The following is a 17,500-nucleotide window of genomic DNA, read 5'->3' as shown; positions in this document are numbered from 1 at the left end:
AAAATGTATCGTATTTCTTCGAAATTGCTCCGTAAAAGGCACGCTGACAGAGAATACGACATTTCTCAGTTGATTCAATGTGAAAGAGTTAATTAACCAAAAAACACTTACGAAATGCTAAGTGAGAACTGTGCTTGTGGAGCTTAAAGTTCAGATTTTCCTTGCAGTTATAGTGTAGAAAGCCGAAAGGCAAATAAATTTGTCTTAAACATGTCTTTAACGGAGGTTTAGCAAAAACATATGATAGATTTTAAAGTTTTAAGCTGAGAACTGTCACTGAGAACCGTGAGTTATGCTAATACAGCAAGTGCACTATATACGCAACAGAATTTCATAAATAAAGAACTGGAACTGATGACTTCCAATACCTGGACACAATTTCCTAATATTTGGTTCGGTAACATTTGGAATAACTTATGGCATTAATCCTATTGTTCATGCTTTCAATGGTGCGATCAATAAGTTCTACAGAAGTCTCTCGAGAGACCTGAAGACGCGGTCACGAAATTGTTCAAATGTCTCGCATGTACTGAATATTTTCACAAATTGCTTCGTCCTCAAGGTCGATCCTTAAAAGATGGAAAATAGATTCAATGCCGTTGATATCCGGTGGACGGGCGGGTATCTCGTGTAACTCCGCTTCAGTGTCCTCAAGGGCCCTCTCTGCGACCTTGCTCCGTTGACTGGGATCATTGTCCATAATGAAAAGTCGTTTTCCGTTCCTTTTTGGCGGCAGGTACAAAACACAAGTCACAGGGCACAGGTCACAGGTCATTGTTTTACCAATACATAAAGCATCCTAAACATTCATAAAAGCTAACGTTAGGCCTAAAAACTTTCGTTTAGGCATAATTAAGGCTAAGGTTAGCTTTTATGAATGTTTAGGATACTTCCTGTATTGGTAAAACAATGACCTGTGACCTGTGACCTGTGTTTCGTACCTGCCGCCTTTTTGGCCCAGATCGTGCAAACGCGATGTTAAAATGTTCTCGAATAAACTGCGCGAAAAACCGCGCATTCATTTTTTCGTAGGCCTCTTTAAGAACCACACCTTTGCCGTAGGCGATAGCTCCTATTAAATTTAACCAACTTCCACTAGCCAAGTCTTTGCTGCCTTTCGCCGTGAATTTCAGACCCTCCCCTTTTTTCCTCCGAGTCCACACTCTGCTTTTCGTGCCGATTGTCGCCTTTTGCTTATGAACGAAAGAGACACCATCTAAATAAAACGCGACTTCATCTTTGAAGAACTCCGAATTTCTCGCTAGTTCACGTTTCATCTTTCGAGCGTATTTCAGGCGTAGCTTTCTGTCTTTTTCAGAAACGATTCCTTTCCTTCTGGCTACAAAATAGCCGTATCCATTCTCGTTGAGAAAGCGAGAAAACGTTTGGCGATGTGCCACTTGCAAAGAGGTCCCGCTTGTTCCAGAGTTTCAACATTGTATTGGAGTAGGGGGGGGGGGAAGAAACGCATTTTGAAACGGATAACAGTGCTTTTTTAAAACTCCGTTTAAAAAACACAGAAAATTAATGCAATTACAGAAGTGTCCCAAGGAATTTTGTCCACCATTGTAGTTAGACATCGACCTAAACCTGATGAGCCATCGATTTGTCAGCGGAGTCTTGAAAGATGATCACTCGCTCCTAGCTCTCTCGCTTCTGATCGATCGCGGCGAGGATTATTTCAGTCATAAAACGGTCAATAGGCCGGTCATTTTCGAGATGTTATAGTAATTTTCATGTCATAAATTATCCCAGGTTGGGTCCTGTTGTTAGCGAATTGATTTTCAGTCTTTCATCTCGCAGCTAACAAATTTCCGGCGCTCTTCCCACTGTCGGAACGGATCCTGTAACGGGTATAAAGAAAATTAAAGAAAGAAAAAAAAAGAGAGTTCATTATTAAAAGTTCCACTTTGTGAGCGGTATATATGGCTCTTGGTTTAGGTCGATGTCCCTCTCGGAAGTGAGAGTGGATATTTCATGCGCACACATGGGCCCTGGGGCGACACCGCGGCAAAATGAGTGCGCAGGCTTGACCTACGCACGAGGGACTGGTACCAACGACGCGGCAAAATGGCGGCAATTTAAATTCTCTGTGTTTGTCTTCATTTTGCGATGATAAGGACAAGACTACGAGGACAAGCTTTTAATTTTGAAGAGAGCTCCCTGAAAGGCTAATCTGCCGTGTGTCTTTTCAAGCCAAACAACTATGTGTCAAACCAGGTGATTTTTTACTTTGCATTCGAGCGCTCGAGCTAAAGGATCAAGTTCGTAATGTTATTAGTCGCGATGGTCTCTGTGTTGGTAAACTTCTGGTGTGAAAAACTGTGCTCTGAGAAGAAAACACGGGGTAAACATCTTTGCAAGGGCAGAATGATAATTCCCACTGCGAAGAGGGCTTATGTTGCTTCTGTTGAACGACGAAATTGTCCGCTTGTTTCATTGGAATCATTTGAAAGCGAGAAAGAAGGTAAGTTATTTTAATGCCCGCATCCCACTCATTCGGCAACTTGGATAATTAAGTCACTTCCCTGCGCTCCGTTCTCATATTTTACAACACTAGTCACTTTTACAAGAGCGAGGCAATAAAATAAAGAAAGCAAGTCAGTTGGTTGAGAATCGGGCTGTCATGCGGGAGGTCGTGAGTTCGAGTCCGGCCGGACCAACACTCAGGGTCTTAAAATAACTGAGGAGAAAGTGCTGCCTTTGTAATTACATCCGCAAATGGTTAAGACTTTCAAGTCCTCTCGGATAAGGACTATAAACCGTAGGCCGCGTCTCACAACCTTTCAATGCTCACAACCCAGTGGGACGTAAAAGAACCCACACACTTTTCGTAAAGAGCAGGGCATGGAGCTCCCGGTGTTGTGGTCAGGACTAATTTCATTCATTCATGTGCTGGGTGAGATCGCTAATGGACTGATAGCGGCTGCCAGCGGCGCCTATATATGCTGATTTCCGTTCTCACCCATAGATCCCTTGCTTGTTAAGCGCATTTGAATATATTAATAGAAAATGCGCTATATAAATTCATTACCATTACCATTTTAAGAGAGGATCGCAAAAAAGTTTTGAAACTAAGTATAAATTTGACTCCAATGCTTCTTGATGTTTCCCTTTTACTTGGCGTTTGGTAGTGGGCCATCGTTGAAAATATTTTTGCAACATTTTTCCTGCAGCTGTTACACCACTTTTTTACCTGGCTGGTAAGTGGAATTTTTTTTCTCAGCTTCGTCGATCACCTTGTAGAGCCTTGCTGGGATGAGCGTGGGGAGACATGAGAATCATGATCATGAAACATACAAAACATTCACCTGCATGTGTTTGGAAAATACTTATTTCACTTTTGCATGCATCGAACAAGCAAAAATCCAGCCTAAATTTTGCACTATGTGTAAAGATACTGAGAGAGGAATGTAATCATACATCCAGCAAGATTAGAGGCATTCTGCTTCATACTCTAAAATTTTATGTTGCACAACTGATCCAGTTTCAATACCCAATGATAGACCCACAATGGCTCTATATGGATCATTTTCAACAACAAAAACCACAACAACTACTATGCTATTATGGTATGTGTTACCACAAAATACAATATACAGTAACTCAAATATCTCCCTAATTGTATTGTTGTAAGTACTGTATATTCATTATTAACACTATGAGAAGTATACTCGTTTTCAGAAGTTAATATCCAAACCTATGCTCAGCAAGAGAAAGACTAGAATAACATAACAGCTTTATTAATGAAAGTAAGACAGTTTACTTGAATAAAAAAAGCCAAATTATATTTGCTTGGTGCTTTTTCCATCAAACATTGAATCAGAAGTGTTTGGCAAGTAAATGATTAGTCTCTTTCTAGTTAATTTTGACGAGCTGTTTGGAAATCATCTTGTATTGATCTCTGACATGCTCACATCTGTGATGCTTTATTTACACTACGACTGTTGTCATCATGCAGAAAAAATGAGAGGTGAATAACAACTCTGTCTTTTTTTCATCACAAAACCAAATGAATAGAATATTCAACGCTGGACCCCTCATCACAATATCTGAAAACGACCTGGAATGTTGCTTGCCATGCATGGTTTGACCAGATCAGCACACACAGCAGGAAGAGTTTTAGTCTTCAGCACTGGAATCATAATAAATGACTTGTTTAAGAAACAACAGGAAACTGATCAAAGTAAAACAATAATATTATTGACATTTGCTCGTTTTCATGCCCAGATGTCACTTGAAATACTTGAAAAAACATGGAAATCTGTGCCCTATTTGTAAAAATCCCTTTCTAAAAAATCTAAACAACTTAACTGATTCCCGTTTGAAGAGTTAGTCCTAAGCAGATCTTTAAGGACCGATTACATGAGCCGGGCTGGCCCTGTGAGGGGGGCTGGTTCGTTTGGCCGAGATCCCGGCACGTCTGAGAAACACACCAAAAATCAAGGTTGCGATTACGTGGAAAAATCTCAGCCTGGATCCCGGCTGGCCGGGCTGAGATTTTTTTCATGTAATCGCCTTCACCGGGACAGCGATTTTTAACCACATTACTCCACTTTAGAGCAAAATGGCCCACGGAATAGTCGTTTTTTTAATGTTTAAATACAAGATGTATAACACCAAACCTTAAGGCTTCTTTAAATTGTCGAATGGTGAATTTTAATAACAATTTAGCGAAACAAACTTCCCTCCACTTCTTCTTGTTGTTGTTATTTTTTTTTCAATACGACATATTCTAAATTTGGTCAGTAAAAATGGAGGACTGCGGATCGGGTATACTCGAGGTTATTGGCCTACTGGAGGTTCTTGGCCTGCTTGAGGTTCTTGGCCTGCTCGAGGTTCTTGGCCTACTTGAGGTTCTTCTCCTACTCGAGGTTCTTGGCCTACTTGAGGTTCTTCGCCCACTTCGAGGTTCTTGTCGTACTCGAGACTCTTGGCCTACTCGACTGATCTTGGCGTACTCGATGTTCTTGGCCTACTTGAGGTTCTTGGCCTGCCCGAGGTCTTTGTCCAACTCGAGGTTCTTGGCCTACTCGGGGTTTTTGGCCCACTGGGGGTTCTTGCCCTAGTAGAGGTTCTTCGCCTTATATTATATTCTTCGCCTTAACCTGCTTGCGATTCTTGGTCTACTAGAGGTACTTTTACTATCGATTATCTATCTTTCAATCATTCATCTCTTCTTGGTAATAAAAGTTTACTTTATCATATCACAGCCAATTGTTTTTTCTCATCGTTTTTCTCATTGTTTTTCCCTCTCTTAGGTTATCCCTATCGAGGACGTTCCCATAATCCAGCTATGATAAAAATTTGTGAAATACGATAAAAAGCTAACTTAGTTTAATTACTATACGTAATCCAGCCGTGGTAAAAATTTGAGAAAAATTTGATAAAATACTATTAAAGAGATAAAGAATTTAACTTTAGTTTAATCCGATGTAAACTCACTCTTTAAAGAAGACATATTTCAATAAAGAAACTGAGCTCTTAATGACTGTGGGAGAACTACTACAACTACTACTGCTACTACTAAGACTATTACTACGACTACTACTACGACTACTGCTACTGCTGCTGCTACTACTACTATCATTACTACTGCTACTACTACTACTACTACCACCACCACCACTACTACTACTACCACCACCACCACCACCACCACCACTACTACTACTACCACCACCACCACCACCACCACCACCACTACTACTACTACTACCACCACCACCACCACCACCACTACTACTACTACCACCACCACCACCACCACCACCACCACCACTGCTACTACTACTACTACTACTACTACTACTACTACCACCACCACCACCACCACCACCACCACTACCACCACCACCACTACTACTACTGATCACCCTGCTAGCCACCTTGCAAGACGGCGGGCATAAGCTTAAGCCAGTCCCTTTGCATGACGCAATGTGTCGAGGCATCTCATCTACTTGGTTTATCCATTCCGTGGGTTATCCGATAGATGCTCACCTGTATATTCTAGTTTTTGCCCACGAAGGGTCCGTTCATTTATTATGAGGTAGGGGCACTGGTAGAATTAGGATGGGGGAGGGGATCACCAAAAGAACAAATTGCTACAAATAGAGGGTCATATAAAAATATTGAGGGAGGACGGAGAGGGATCTTGTGAAAATTCTATTGACTAAAATGGCATGGCTTCTTACTATTCCAATAAACCATTCACAAACTATGCAGACATTACATATCATTTTCTAATGTCTAACAGCAATGTTTCCACGGCTTCTTAAAGGGTCAATGAAGTTGTTGTTATCTTATTTGTTAAATCAGGTTATTGCTCATAAGCTAGTCTCCTCTCGCAGACTCTCTTAGGGCCACGATTTGTCAGTGCTCTACTCATCCAACCACCCACGACAACACACACGGCAGGTCACATAATAGTTGAGGTCTGTTTATCTTTTTGTTGGGGAGGTGGAAGAGGGGGGCACAAAAATAATTGTCCTCATACGAGGGGCCATTGGAGAAGATATGAAAGCCTAGGGGATGTTATGCAATTTTCACTGCATGTTCCAAAAATCCCACCAGTCCCCTTACCTCCTAAAAATGAATGATCCATAATAAGCGTCATAGTTTACAGTGAATGAACTGAATCTTATCATGCTTGTTCTACCTGATTGGAGCATTTTCATAAATGGGATGGTAGTGTAAGAAACAGGCCGAGTTATGTAAAGGAATGCTTTATTGCTGATTATTTCCGCGTACTCAAAGGGAAAAGGCGAAAAATATCTAAAACAAACATATATATATACTCCCAAAAGAAAATAAGATTCCGAATTCCTGTATTAAATTAAATTGGTAGGTGCTATTTTCGATCAAGCGATTTGCCCTCCTACGCCAATATTACATAGATCAAGAAGTGAATCAGTTCTGGAAAGCATAATTTTTTGATTTACCTGGGCTAAATATATTAGTATAAAAATGCTATGGCTGAAACATTAACGGGTGACATCATTTGAGAGATTTCTTCCGCTTAACTGGAACGGCAAAGTTAGGTTCAAAGTTTCTGTGAGCTAGAACCTGCATTACATTACATAGGTCAGTGTTCAAGCTTTTTGTCATAAGACAGCATGTATTCCGAAATTTAGCCCCCTGATTTCTTCTTCTTCTCTCTTCTTTAGATATAATAATTTTCCGCTGATCTGCACACACGACTTAACAGATGCTGTTACTTTTAATAATTTTGCTGCGCTACTTTCTACGACAAAGTTATATAATTGGTGGATAATTTTCCTGCCTGGGTAGCACACTGGTTTCGTACAGGAAGGATTCCGGATAATTAAGATAAGGATAATTAAGATTAATTTTTAATGACAATGCTAATACTTATACCACTCTACTGGATATAGCAAACATGCCTTCTCTGCACGAAGTCATTCATGGAACAACACCTACTCCACTTCGTACTTTACTGACGCTTAGAAGTAAATCACGTAATTTACGCGGAACTGATTCTTGTACAACCCAGAGTCATCACCCCTAAGTATGGACTAAACACCTTTAAATACTTACGGACCAAAAATCTGGAACTCTTTAAATGATGAACTAATTTAAGGACTTCTCCGACCCTTAAAAAATTTGTAAAACGTATCAGAAAGATGTGAATAAGGTGCCCTGGAGAAAAGATGGCAGGAAAAGATGCTAAATATGTACAACACTTTTCTCCAAAGACTTACTGAGCTATGGTCATATTTGAATTTTAAAGAGTCTTTTGCTTCACGAGCGGACTTTGGTACCGAATCCATATGGAACAACTCATTGATTAGAATAGACCTTATTCACGATAGCCGCCATGTTGGATTTGCTATTATCATGCAAATTAGCTACACACTTCTGAGGGGGCAAACAACACAAGTTCGAGAGGTTATAACGAACATCTTAGCCACACAGATTATTTGTTTCATGTTCATCACCTAAGTAGTAAAATAGAATGCTTACACAAGTTACTTCGATTTTCTTTACTGAAAAACTAGCAGATAACGCAGTAGAAAGTCGAAATGTCGGAGGCAATCAAATTATATAAAATTATTATAAAAAGGTACTTAATTCTAAATTCTAAAATGTACTTTTAGCAATGTTAATTCAATATTTCGACGAAACGATTTTCCGCAATTTTCCTTTATTCCAATTTTTGCCCCCCAGCACAACACATGGCTAATTTGCATGACAATTTGAAAACCAACATGGCGGCTATCGTAAATAAGGGCTATTGTTTTTTTTACAAGCATTGGTCTGCGGCAGGTGTGCATAATATTAATGATCTCTTGACGAGCGATTCCAAGTTAATGACTTACAGTTGCTTTAGAAAAAAATGGTGCCCTACCGTTCCTTTCTTGAATATTACAGAGTGGCTTCAGCTATTCAATGTGTTTTTAAGACATTAATTGAGGCTGCCAGATGACCCAAACCCAAAAAATGTATTGGCACAGCTAAATTCTTCCAAAAAACCGAGCCAACTGGCATACAAGATCTATAGAGATAAGAAATGTACATGCCTGAGAAAAACCAAGCGAATTGTCTAAGGGACTGTGAATCTCAAGATGTATTGAATTTTGATTGGAGGTCTATTTATTACCTAGGAAATGTACATTAAGCTCGAAACTCAGGAACTTTCAGTTCAAGTTACTTCACAGACGAATTGCAACAAATTCATTTTTAATTTAAAATTAAGTTCTCTGACACAGATTTCTGTTGCTTCTGTCAAAATGTTCAGAAAACCCTAATTCACTTGTTCTGAGACTGTCCTGTTACAAATGTTTTTTGGAAATACATACAAGATTTCCTGATTTCATTTAACCTGATCCAAACCTCTCACGTTCTAAGGAAAACTGTGTGTTTAGGTCTTGATGAGGAAAAAGGAGAAAATTTAGTTAACCACTGCCCACTTCTAGTTATATACTATATTTTTAGACGTAAGTACAACAATACAAAACCATTGATATTAGAATAGCTTTATCAGATTATAGGTAATTTACAATTAGAAAAACAAACTTCAGTACAGGAAGGCAGAAAGCATTTTAAAAGAAGTGGCATAAAATAATTTAGTCGCTGTGAATGTTTTCTCCTTCCCCCCCCCCCCCCCTTTTTTTCCTGTTATTTTCATTTAATTTTGTTAATTAATCCAATCTGGCCCCCCTATTGACCGGAAATTAGTTCCCCCCCCCCCCCCCCCACTCATCACTGCGACGCAATATTGTAATTTTATTTCTAACCTTTTTTTAAAGTATGTAAGTGTTGTATTACTCTCATTTAAATTCACCTTTTTAAAGAATCTATTAGTGGCTAGCCTCCTGTATAAGATTTTAAATTGAAAAACGCGAAGTTTTGATCTTCTACTACATTAAAAGGTAGTCTGAAAAACACCTTCCAGTCAATAAGTTCATTTTCTTCTATCATACAGGGCGCAAGCCATTTCGTTTGACTGTTAATGGGCTGCTTTCGTTTCATTTCTGTAAGTTTTTTATATGCTAGGCTATTTGGAGTTTTGGCCTTATCAAGTTGGTGTTTTCCTGAGAATCGTTTTCATTAAAGAAAGAAAGGTAGTCTTTGTGTTATAGCGTTCTTAAAATACAGGAAAAGATAGAAATCTAGTCTCATTTTCCATCAAATGACCAATATTCTGCCCATGCTATATAGTGTATTGGTTTATTATTGACGCGAAAGAGATAGTTTAACCAGAGACTCTGTGACAGTAACTGCCTCTTTGAAGAATTTTTAGCTTCGTAGATAATACTTGACCAGGCTTGTAAAATTTCCTGCAAGAAGACATCCGATGCTTTGAAGTAAGGAGATAAATCCTTTGTCTAGGCACTTTTTCACCCAGCTTAGTTTCAAAGCTTGAGGGGCTCTGTTAACAAATTAATTGTTCCGTTTCCGCGAACAGCTTCAGTTATAGCGGAACAGTTCTCTGTAACAGACTGTCCTGTGATATGAGAGAGGCTATATCTCTAAGTCAATTTAAACGATTGGTTAATCTCATTTTTAATATTAAGTCCAAAAGCAATTCATTAAAAAAGGCTATAGGATCACGAGTAGGCAAATAGTTCAAGAACGCCTAGAAGCGCTCAAGTAGCACCAGCACATGGAGTAGGCCAAGAACCTCGAGTAGGCCAAGAACCTCGAGTAGGTTAAGAACCTCCAGTAGGGCAAGAACCTCGAGTAGGAGAAGAACCTCGAATAGGCCAAGAACCTCGAGTAGGCCAAGAACCTCGAGTAGGCTAAGAACCTCGAGTAGCCCAAGAACCTTAAGCAGGCCAAGAACCTCGAGTAGGCCAAGAACCTCAAGTAGGACAAGAACCCCAAGTAGTCTCAATTACCCCAAGAACGTGTACACTAGTAAGTGATCTTTATATACAGTACCAAGCTTAGTATTAGTATTACAGTGCATCCATGGCATTCTCCCATGGAGTATATACCCGTTCGAACGAGACCGAAGAGCAGCAACATGACAGCAACATGTAGGCAATCATGTGAGCTGAGCGTGAGCTGAGCACGCACATATCGGCAACTACTGCCGCTGATCCAACAGACTGCATATACTCAAAATCATCCGTAACGAAACGAATTTGGCTGAAAATCGAGTTCTTTGTGGCAATCAAAAAGCGCCCAGGCCCCACACGGTCTGTTGAAATTAGTGCTGCTCCTCGGTAAGGCTCGAAGCAATAATTATGCTAACTTTTCATTGTAGTGTCCAGAGAAAGGCTATTACCATCTATCGTGCTTGGGGTTTACAAAACTGCCAAAGGACAAGAAGTGTTAAGGGGGCAAAAACATTCTAAAGTGCATAAAAATAACACTTATCATACTTATAGGGACTGAAAAAAAAAGCGTCCTGTCAACCAGGCTCCTTGCACGAGGACTTCTCTGCTAGGCAATATCCGACACAATTTTCTAAACATCACTTCCATGTAATTTCCATTTTCATTTCATTTTTAAAATGCACTAGGACGCCCCCCATTGATTGATAGCTGATGAATTTAACAGCTGATGATCTTGTGAATGGTCACAGAGCTTGAATCCGAGGTCAAATTAACTCCACCTGATGAGGTACAGTCATTCCATGTACAACACTTACCCCATTCCCACACCGGCTTCTCAGACGAGCGCCGCTGCGGGGATGGGGTAAGTGTTGTACTGAAATTACTGTACCTCATCGGGTGGAGTTAATTTGACCTCGGACCCAGGCTCCGTGACCATTCACAAGATCATCAGCTGTTAAATTCATCAGCTATCGTGGAATCGGAAGCAGAAAATGCTCATTTGCAGACAAGTGCGTGGGGATTTTTGATGACGAAACATTCACTGAGGTTCGCAAATGATGGGGCTTTAGCTTTGCATGAAAAAATCGCGGCTGGGATGGATTTTCGAGGCGTAAACCGCCTCTGAGCTGACTACGCGAGCTTACGGTCGAAATCTTAGTGTGCTGCCTTGACTTCGCCTTAGGACAGTGAAAACACGGAATTCCCGAAACGGTAAAATAAGCACCAAAACGCACAAGAATACACCAGAGGTGAGTCAGCTTTAGTCATTTTTTTGAATCAATGTTAAATTGAGCGTTTTTTTAGGCTTCAAAGTCTTATAACGCGTTTAAATTCTCAACGGCTGCCTTTAACCCAATACCGCTTGCACTCAAAGGTCATCTTCCCACTAGTAATTAATTATTACACGCTCTCTAGTGACGCGAACTAGGGCTGCCTATGGATGGAGTTGAAGCCATGAGTTCGTTCAACATTTGTAGAACATGGGAGAGACTGGTTTCTGGCTCAACCGTTGACAAGTTGTTGAAACCATTTGAACAGCCTCGGCAAATAATTTTGTTTTGGCTTCCAGCATCTGCGCAAAATCTGTTCAACTTTATTGAATGCCTGTTGAAGCAAGAGTTGATCCTTGAGACTGTCAATTATTATATAATGTAATTAGGCAAGGATGTCTGTGTCTTCAGTACAAATAACAGAGTACTCTTTTTCAAAATAATTATTGATATCCTTAGTGACATTAACGATTTTGGCTAATTTAAAAAGCTTCAAGATTTTAATATTGTCGTTAATTATCTTGTAAAGAACTTCATGCAATTGCAACTCTGTGGGTACGTTTTGCAATCCTGGCCAAAACGTTTGGGTACACAACCCTTTTCGTTTCTTTTTGCATCAAATTCCCACTCTCAACCTTGTGAAGTCTCGCCCCCAAAACAATGTTGAACGCCATACCTTGTGTGACTAGGTCACTTGTGTTCATTTGGTGTTTATTTTTATTCCACTTATTTTCAACTTATTTTCATTATCCTAATTACTATTATTTGGTTGTTTACCTATAATTACTTTATTTCCTTACATACCTTATTTTGCTTGTGTAGTTGTGTCATTCCCACACATTTCTCGTACCTAATTCCTGTTGTGTAGGAGTGGTAAACTCCTTCTTCCCTTAGGTAAATCCTGTATTAGTGGGTTGTAAATTTACTCCCTAGCCTTATTTGGTTTTTAGTTACTTTTCTATTTTCCTGAAATCCATTATAAATTGGCTACCATTCACTCAGTAAATTCAGTTGCTGCTGTTAATTTATCTGAAGAGTGTCAGTCTTCAAGAGAAGTCATTTTCCAAGTCTTCTACGATGTGTAGTTATCAATAACACTTGGTATGTTATAAGTATTTTCCTATTTCCTTATTTATGCCTAGCCTTTAGTTTAGTTTACTACATATAGCTTTCTGTTTCTGTTCTTGATTTTAGTTCTTAGCAGTGATTGCAACATTTCATTAGCCTTTGTCTAGGTTTATTTATCTATGTTGACCTTTAGTCTGGCACAGCATGTGATTTGCCTGTTGAATATTTTTGCTGTTTTCCAATAAGTAATTACGGTATTTTTGCTTACCTCTTTTCCGTGTCATTATTTGTATGCTTTTAATTCCATTTGATTCCAAATGATCCGTTTGTTACCACTATTTCACAATTATTAGTTTCAGTGTACTATTGTAGCATTATTGTGCAATATGTAATTTGAAGCTCTTACTATTCTCAAGTCCATGCTTCATGTAATAGTTCTTGGATTCTTGTTCGGGATCAGTTCTTGGAAAACCTGAGGGACCCACAGCTTCGAAGAGACAAAAAGAGTTGACCATGGGATCACCCCACAAAGACTTTCCAACAAGTGCGAGATGAAGTCCAGCGTTGGGTGGACGATGGAAGTACCCCCCAAAGAAGAGGTGTTGTGCACGAGGCCACAACAGTACAGCCCCTGTTGAGATTAACTGTCATGAGATGAGAGCTGGAGCTGACCTGCAGAAGGTGACAGATGAACTGGTAGCATCCTGTCAGATCAATAACAGCAAGCAGCCTTAGAAAGACAGCAGCATTCAATCTCACAGCCTGCCACAAGCATCGGTAAACAGCAGTGGTGGCAGCCTGGCTGTTTTGGTTGTGAGTCATGAACACACATGAAGAAGGACTCCCCTGGCAACCAGCTTAACCGTCGTGGTGGCAGCAACAGAGGCAAGAGATCTGAAAACAAGCTGCCAGCGTTAAACGAGAAAACTCCACGGCAGTGAGCCATGACGTGGAGGGGAACAGTGCTGGCTCAGAACCCCTAAGACAGAATGGCACACCGATACACATGTTTGGAGATACTCCGACAGTCCAAGCCAAACCTGGTGGTGTTGACGTATTTTGTGTAGTTGATTCCGGTTCAATGGTATCCTTTGTGACGGAATTCTATAAAGAGAAACTCCAGCCAACCTGTGGGCATGTGAAGAATGGGCAGATAATGACCAGGGGGTGCTGCTTATGGGCTCGAGATTCCGTACCTGGGCTACCTGGAACTAACTGTAGAGGTTGACAAGGTGGAAGTACCCAGCTGTGGCATACTGGTCCTCAAAGACACACCAGCCACCACCTGGCAGAGACGAGATGTACCTGGACTCCTTGGAACCAATGTACTGTCGCAAATCCGCCAGTTTAGTCCACTCATCCGACAGCGGCTTGATGCCAAGCCTAGTAGTTCAGAAAACCACAGCTCTGGTTTAGTCCATGTTGCTGGAACGTACCCTGTCCTAGTCCCTTCGAATTCTGTAGCAAGTGTAGCCGTTACTGGTCCAGCCTGTGGTCCCCATGCTTTGGTTGAACCCCTTAGTGTTCCAGTACCAGGAAATATTCAGGTAGCAAATACCCTGGTGGATGCTACTAAGACGTGCTTCCTGATCCAGATAGTGAACCCCTCCCCGAATTATGTATGGCTAAAGCCACTAACACGTCTTGGAATATTACATGGTGCAGTTAAAATGACCAGTGGAAACCAGCTGGAGTTTGACGTCCACAACAATGAGGTGATAGTGTCCTGCCCCTTGGGAGCACAGCGTAAAAAAACGTCCCCACCAAAGCCGGAAAAACACGGATTCTCTCCAAGTGAGCAAGACCTCCCCTCAGGAATCGTCCTAGAAGATTTCCTTGGAACCCAATCTGAGAGACAAGAAGCACTGAGAATCTTCACTACGAATTCTGATGTGTTTGCCACTGAAAGTAGCAACCTCAGCAGAACCACAATGATCCAATATAGATTTCAACATGTGATGACATCCCAGTGAACAAGCGCCACAGACGTTTTCCCCCAAATCAGCTAACTGAGCTTTAGGAGCATTTACAAGAGCTGCTTGATAAAGGTCTAATCAGACCAAACCAAAGCAATTATGCCTCTCCCATTGTCCTAGTTCTGAAGAAGAATGGTGCCCTGTGCATGTGTGTGGACTACCGCCAGCTTAATGCCAAGGTAAAGCGCGACACTTACCCATTACCAAGAATTGATGAGAGCCTTGATGTCCTGGGAGGTGCTAAGTACTTCTCCACCATTGACCTGGCCTCTGCCTACAACCAGGTAGAAGTTGCCCCTAGTGACAGACATAAGACAGTCTTCACCACCCCCTTTGGGTTATTTGAATACAACAGAATGCCATTTGGTCTCGGAGGTGCACCTGCAACCTTTCAAAGAGTTATCCAGACCATTTTCCGTGAAGAACTGTTGGAGATCCTGATTGTCTACCTAGATGATATCATTGTCTTCAGCCAAGACATCAGCACTCACCTACATCGCCTTAAAATGGTGTTCCAGAAACTGCGAGAAAATGGACTAAAGATCAAGGTTAAGAAGTGTCAGTTCCTCCGCCCAAAAGTGACTTACCTGGGACATGTGGTATCCGCTGATGGCATTGCCACTGATCCAGCTAAGACAGAAGTAGTCACAAACTGGCCTAAACCAAAAGCCCTAAAGGACCTGAGATAATTCCTGGGCTTCACCTCTTACTACCGCAGATTTGTTCCCCACTTTGCTCAGATAGCAAGACCACCGCACGCATTGGTGTTCACTCTGTATAAAGGTGGCAAGAATGGTAAACAGAGATTAAAGTCTGCTGAAAGCAGTTGGAACCAAGATTGCCATAAAGCATTTGACGGGCAAAGAAAGCCTTGATTAGCCCACCAGTCTTAACCCACCCTGTCTACACAAAGCCCTTCATTTTAGAAGTTGATGCCTCCAATGACGGTCTTGGAGCAGTGCTGTAAGAGGAACAGGACAGAAACGTCAGGCCCATAGCCTATGCTAGTCGTGCCCTAAGAGGAGCAGAGAGAAATATGGAGAACTACTCTTCCAGAAAGCTGGAACTCCTAGCTCTCAAGTGGGACATTACAGAAAAGTTCTGCGAGTACCTGATCTCTTCCACTCTTACAGTACTAACCGACAACAACCCGCTGACTTACCTGCAGTCAAAGAGCAAGCTGAAGGCAGTGGAACAGGGATGGGTATCTGAATCGGCTAACTCCAACTTCAGTATCAAGTACCGACCTGGGAAGCAGAACACGAATGCTGATGCACTGAGTCGTCGTAATTGGGAGCAGCACGAAGAGTGTGATGTGTATCAAGAAGAAGAAGCTTTGGCATTATCCCTCAACACTACCGCTGTACCTGAATCTGTGCGAGGACAGCTACTCCAGTCAGCACTGTTTCTAGCAGAGAAACCCAATGCAGTAGTCAATCAGTTAACAATAGACCCCCCGCAGCAGTATAGTACCAGTCCAGTACCACCCTGGAACGTTAAGCAGCTAGCCAAGTTGCAGAGTGTCGATCCAACCAGAAAGCGCCTAATCCACTACCGTGCCATTGGTCGTAAGCCATTCCCAAGAGAGAAGAAGGCAGAGACACGTGAAAGTAAACAGCTTCTAAACCAATGGGATTGTATTATAGAAGATGGGAGTTCTCTACCACAGTAACTCTGATAACCATGTGGACACCAGGGATCCGAACGAACGGAGCAGTTGGTACGTGAACGCTGTTGGTGGCCTGGACTGAATGCCTGTGTTAAGAAGTACCTATCGGAATGTAAACGCTATGTTGTAGCAAAAGGACCCTACCTACCCGTCAAGACTCCAATGACCAGCATCATAGCTTCAAAGCCTTTAGAAGTACTAGCGATGGATTTCACCCAGCTTGAGCCAGCTTCCGATGGCAGAGAGAATGTGTTAGTACTCACCGATGTATTCACCAAGTTCACAGTCGCAGTGCCAACAAGAGATTAGCGTGCCAGTTAATTCTCAACACTATACTAGCCGTCACGCTAGTTTCTCCAACTTGGTTGACGCGAGTGAACGATCATCGCACAACGCCCACTATACAAAATCAAATAATCTTCATTATACATTAAATTCAAGAAATTTAAATAATCTTAAGCAAATTGAAATCTGTCGACAAAAAGAAATGAAATTACGATTTGCCGTCTGGAATGCTCGGTCAATCGCAAAGAAAGCGGCCATAGTGTGTGATCTTATACAATCGAATAGACTGGAAATCCTCGCAATCACTGAAAGTTGGCTTGGTAAAAATACCGACGACAGCAGCATTACCGAAATTTTAAATACGCTCAAGACCTATATTCATTCGTGCATGTCCCACGGGAAAGTGGCAAAGGCGGTGGTGTCGGTGTGTTTTACTCAAAACAACTTAGCATCACAATGAATTCGGACAATGTTTTCAAATCATTCGAGCACATCAACCTAAATGTTGTGTCAGGCAAACTCAACACGCGCCTTATCGTTATCTACAGGACACCACCATCGGAAAAAATAAACTAACAACATCTATGTTCTTTACAGAATTCCACGATTTATTTGAACTAATGTCGCAGCATGAACAGCCACTACTCATTGCCGGTGACTTCAATTTTCATCTTGATGACACCACAAACTGTGATACCATTAAATTCATGGACATACTTGACTCTGCTAATTTATCTCAACATGTACTGGGTTCTACTCACCGGAAAGGCCATACATTAGATCTAATTATAACACAACACAACAGCAATTTGGTCACCGATGTACGCATACTCAATGACGTCTTTTCTGACCATCAAGTAGTGGCATGTAAACTGAACTGTCCACGACCACCACTCTCTAAAATACCCCTCACGTTCAGATCTACCA

At 41.3% G+C, this 17,500-nt stretch overlaps 1 long non-coding RNA gene across 1 annotated transcript; it reads left to right on the top strand.

Annotated features, from left to right (window-relative positions):
* Positions 1-2,059: 2,059 nt before the first annotated feature.
* Positions 2,060-3,785, top strand: LOC138015473 (uncharacterized). Its single transcript, XR_011125567.1, has 2 exons — positions 2,060-2,467; positions 3,177-3,785. It is a non-coding gene; the product is annotated as an uncharacterized lncRNA (long non-coding RNA).
* The last annotated feature ends 13,715 nt before the right edge of the window (positions 3,786-17,500 follow it).

The sequence above is a fragment of the Montipora capricornis genome, chromosome 9, assembly GCF_036669925.1.
Source record: "Montipora capricornis isolate CH-2021 chromosome 9, ASM3666992v2, whole genome shotgun sequence".
In the NCBI taxonomy this organism is placed as follows: Eukaryota; Metazoa; Cnidaria; class Anthozoa; order Scleractinia; family Acroporidae; genus Montipora; species Montipora capricornis.
The sequence above is the reverse complement of the archived record's forward strand: the minus strand, read 5'-3'. Positions and strand labels throughout refer to the sequence as shown.